Genomic DNA, 5205 nt, shown 5'->3' with positions numbered 1-5205 from the left:
CCATCTTTTTGCTGGAGGCAGAACTGGAAAAGAAGAAGCAAGTCTCTCTCTCTCTCTCTCTCTCTCTCTCTCTCTCTCTCTCTCTCTCTCTCTCTCAGTTTTTTTCGAGACAGGGTTTCTCTGTGTAGCCCTGGCTGTCCTGGAACTTTCTCTGTACACCAGGCTGGCTTTGAACTCAGAAATCTGCCTGCCTCTGCCTCCCAACGGCAAGTCTCTTTTATCTGGCTATGCTTCTGTCACTATAATGTGTTTCCAGTCTAGAAAGGAGATGAGAGGTAAGCATCAGGATAGCTAAAGAAGTCCTCATGGGCTTGAGAGACTTGCATACTTTGTAAATAGAGGGAGGACAGTTCATTCAGAAAACAAAACAAAAAAACTGATATCTGGTCAAGAATATTATCTAGTCATACACATAACATTCAGAAGATAGTCATCACTTGTCAGAGTTAGAATGGAATTAGGGGAAATGGTATTAGAGAAGATTATTTTGGATGTGATTCTGTAACATGTAAACTATTTTGGTTGTTTCTGTTTAGCTTTTTCTTCTGATTTGACCCAGTGTTACATTTTGCTGTCAGGATGACTAACGAAGTCTAGTTTTATAATAGGTGGTTAGCATCTAATTATGCTCTACTCACCACTGTCAGCTGAACCCATTAGCTGAACTCTTCTTTTTTTCCCCCATTTTTTTTTAAACCAGCCATCTATATAGCAGCCAAAGCAACTGCTTTAAAAGGTCAACCAGATCATGTTTCTTTTTTTTTTTTTTTGTTCAAGTCTATGAATATTTTGCTCAGAAAAAAATTACACTTTTTGTGATAGCCTTCACGGAGTGCCCTTCTGATTTTCCCCTATTTGTTTGTTTTTTCTAGTCTCTCTTACTTGGTTGATAGGAAATTGGCTGCTCTGAGGGCTGGCACTCACACAAGTCACCATTCAAATGCAGTAAGAAGATAACTTTATTTTCAAAACAAAAATTAAAAGTCACTTATATCTCTAGTGTGCTCCCTCCTTTTTCTCAGGAATAGTCCAATTTATTTCTTCAATTTAATGAAGGCTTCTCTGTTCTCTACTGTGTGTAATTGGGTCTCTTAACATCTTTTTTATTAGATATTTTCTTCATTTCCATTTCAAATGCTATCTCAAAAGTCCCCTATAACCTCCCTTGCCCTGCTTCCCAACCCACCCACTCCTGCTTCCTGACCCTGGCATTCTCCTGTATTGGAGCATATAATCTTTGCAAGACCAAGGGCCTCTCCTCCCATTGATGGCCGACTAGACCATCCTCTGCTAAATATGCAACTAGAGACACAAGCTCTGGGGTGTACTAGTTAGTTCGTATTGTTGTTCCACCTATAGGGTTGCAGAACTCTTTTGCTCCTTGGGTAATTTCTCTAGCTCCTTCAATGGGGGTTCTGTGTTCCATCCAATACATGGCTGTGAGCATCCACTTCTGTATTTGCCAGGCACTGGCATAGCCTCACAAGAGAGAGCTATATCAAGGTCCTGTCAGCAAAATCTTTCTGGCATATGCAATAGTGTCTGGGTTTAGTGGTTGTTTATTGGATAGATCCCTGAGTGGGACAGTCTCTGGATGGTCCTTCCTTCTATCTCAGCTCTGAACTTTGACTCTGTAACTCCTTCCATGGGTATTTTGTTCCCCATTCTAAGAAGGAACAAAGTATCCACACTTTGGTCTTCCTTCTTCTTGAGTTTCATTTGTTTTGCAAATTGTATCTTGAGTATTCTAAGTTTCCAGTCTAATATCCACTTATCAGTGAGTACACATCATATGTGTTCTTCTGTGATTAGGTTACCTCAATCAGGATGATATCCTCCAGATGCAACCATTTGCCTAAGAAGTTCATAAATTCATTGTTTTTAATAGCTGAGTAGTATTCCATTGTGTAAATGTACCACATTTTCTGTATCCATTCCTCTGTTGAGGGACATCTGGGTTCTTTCCAGCCTCTGGCTATTATAAATAAGGCTGCTATGAACATAGTGGAGCATGTGTCCTTATTACAAGTTGGAACATCTTCTGGGTATATGACCAGGAGAGGAACTGCTGGATCTTCCCATAGTACTATGTCCAATTTTCTGAGGAAGTGCCAAACTGATTTCCAGAGTGCTTGTACAAGCTTGCAATCCCACCAACAATGGAGGAGTGTCCCTCTTTCTCCACATCCTCACCAGCATCTGCTGTCACCTGAATTTTTGATCTTAACCATTCTGACTGGTGTGAGGTAGAATCTCAGGGTTGCTTTGATTTGCATTTCCCTGATGATTAAGGATGCCGAACATTTTTTTTCAGGTGCTTCTCAGCCATTCCGTATTCCTTAGTTGAGAATTCTTTGTTTAGCTCTGTGCCCCATTTTTTAAAATGGGGTTATTTGATTTTCTGGAGTCCAGCTTCTGGGGTTCTGTGTATTAGATATTATTTAGTCCCCTATCAGATTTAGGATTGGTAAAGATCATTTCCCAATCTGTTGATTGCCTTTTTGTCTTATTGACAGTGTCTTTTGCCTTCCAGAAGCTTTGCAATTTTATGAGGTCCCATTTGTTGATTCTCAATTTTACAGCACCAGCCATTGCTGTTCTGTTCAGGAATTTTTCTCCTGTGCCCATATCTTTGAGGCTTTTCCACACTTTCTCCTCTATAAGTTTCATTGTCTCTGGTCTTCTGTGGAGGTCTTTGATCCACTTAGTCTTGAGCTTTGTACAAAGAGATAAGAATGGATCAATTTACATTCTTCTACATGTAAACCACCAGTTGAACCAGCACCATTTGTTGAAAATGCTGTCTTGAGTTTTGTGATGGCAACTTTTGTGGATGCGCCTGTCAAAGAAGCTTGAAAACATGACTCAGAACCAAGCTACTCACCTCTCCTGATGGTTGGAAGGAACCAGCTTTTTCCAAAGAGGACAATCCCAGAGGACTCTTGGAGGAAAGCAGCTTTACAACCTTGTTCCTGAAATACGAAGAGGCTTACCTGAAAAAGTGCTGGCCACGGGTGCAGAAAGCCATGGATGAACATCATGTTAAAGCAACACTGGACTTGATAAAGGGTAGCATGCCTGTTTGTACAACAAATAAGACATTTGACCCTCACATCATCATTAGAGCCCGAGACCTAATAAAGCATTTCCTTTGAATAGGCAGTATGGATACTTCAGGATGATGTTGCCCGTGACATCATTAAATTTGGCTCAATAGTGAGAAAGAGAGATTTGTGAAGAGAAAACAGCAGCTTATTGGTCCCAAAGGATCTACCTTGAAGGCACTGGAAATCCTGATAAACTGTTACATTATGGTTTAGGGGAACATGGTCTCAGCCATCGGACCTTTCAGTGACCTCAAAGAGGTTCAAAAAGTAGTCCTTGATACCATGAAGATTATCCATCCAATTTATAACATTAAAACCTTGATGATTAAATGGGAGTTGGCAAAAGATCCCAAGTTACAATTACAAAGTTGGGAAAGGTTTTTGCCACAGTTCAAGCACAAAAATGTGAATAAACACAAGGAACCAAAGAAGAAGAGTGTCAAGAAGTACACGCCCTTCCATTGCCCATAGCCAGAAAGTCAGATTGATAAAGAATTGGCCTCAGAAAACCAGACATAGTACTACTGCTAGATCCAACAATACCTCTCCTGGGCATATACCCAGAAGATGTTCCAACTGATAATAAGGACACATGTTACACTATGTTCATAGCAGCCTTATTTATAAAATCCAGAAGCTGGAAAGAACCCGATGTCCTTCAACAGAAGAATGGATACAGAAAATGTGTTACATTTACACAATGGAGTACTACTCAGCTATTAAAAACAATGGATTTATGAATTTCTTAGGCAAATGGATGTATCTGGAGTATATCATCCTGAGTAAGGTAACCCAATTACAAAAGAAGTCACTTGAAATGTACTCACTGATAAGTAGATATTAGTCCAGAACCTAGAATACCCAAGATACAACATCCAAAACACAAGGAAATCAAGAAGGAAGAGCAACGCGTGGATACTTCATTCCTCCTTAGAATATGGAATAAAATATCCATGGAAGAAGTTGCAGAGACAAAGTTTGGAGCTAAGATGAAAGAATGGACCACCCAGAGACTGCCCCACCTGGGAATTCATCCCATAATCAGCCACCAAACGCAGACACTATTGCATATGCCACCAAGATTTTGCTGAAGGGACCCTGATATAGCTGTCTCCTGTGAGGCTTTGCCAGTGCCTGGCAAATACAAAAGTGGATGCTCACAGTCTTCTATAGGATGGAACACAGGGCCTCCAATATAGGAACTAGAGAAAGTACCCAAGAGCTGAAGGGGTCTGCAACTCTATAGGTGGAACAACAATATGAACTAATCAGTACCCCCAGAGCTTGTGTCTCTAGCTGCATATGTAGCAGAAGATGGCCTAGTCGGCCATCATTGGGAAGAGAGGCCCCTTGGTCTTGCAAACTTTACATGCCCCAGTACAGGGGAACTCCAGGGCCAAGAAATGAGAGTGAGTGGGTAGGGGAGCAAGGCGGGGGGAGGGGGAGGGTATAGGGGACTTTTGGGATAGCATTTGAAATGTAAATGAAGAAAATATCTAATAAAAAAATGTGGGGGGAAAAAAGAATTGGCCAGGAATGAATACTTTTTGAAGGCAAATCTGAAGAGGCGGCAGAAAATGGAAGCAATAAAGGCTGAGCAAGCACAAGCTCTAACAAAGAGGCAGGAAGGAAGAAACAAAGCATTTATTCCACCTAAGTAAAAACCAACTGTGAAGCCAAAGGAAGGTTCTACTGAAACTAAGATCAACATGGCTGCTATCAAGGAAAAGGTTAAGAAAGCAAAGGCCAAGAAACTGGGTGCTCTTACAGGGGAGGAAGTTAAGCTCTAGATGGAGGCTGATGAAATGAAGCAGAAAAGAAAAAAGTAACATTAGAAAAATATCCTGAACTTTCTAAGGTCGTTTTGTTTTGTTTTGTTTTGTTTTGTTTTTTGTTTTTTTGTTTTTTATGTAAAGGATTTTGAGATGTGAATGCTTTAGCTGAGTCAAACTTAGATAATTATGACCAGTTCCTTCAGTTCGTGGACGTATGCTTGGCAAATACATAGGTGGTAGATACCTATGTGTACATCGTGCCCAACTGGTCCCAGGCAAGTTTTGCCTAGATGTTTTAGGAATACCTGTTATTTTAAATTATA

At 40.5% G+C, this 5205-nt stretch overlaps 1 pseudogene; it reads left to right on the top strand.

Moving 5' to 3' along the window:
• The first annotated feature begins 2817 nt into the window (after positions 1–2817).
• Positions 2818–4936, top strand: LOC110293800 (KRR1 small subunit processome component homolog; annotated as a pseudogene).
• The last annotated feature ends 269 nt before the right edge of the window (positions 4937–5205 follow it).

The sequence above is a fragment of the Mus caroli genome, unplaced genomic scaffold (assembly GCF_978045245.1).
Source record: "Mus caroli unplaced genomic scaffold, Mus_caroli_1 scaffold_6, whole genome shotgun sequence".
Lineage (NCBI taxonomy): Eukaryota > Metazoa > Chordata > Mammalia > Rodentia > Muridae > Mus > Mus caroli.
This window is presented reverse-complemented; position numbering and strand designations above follow the sequence as displayed.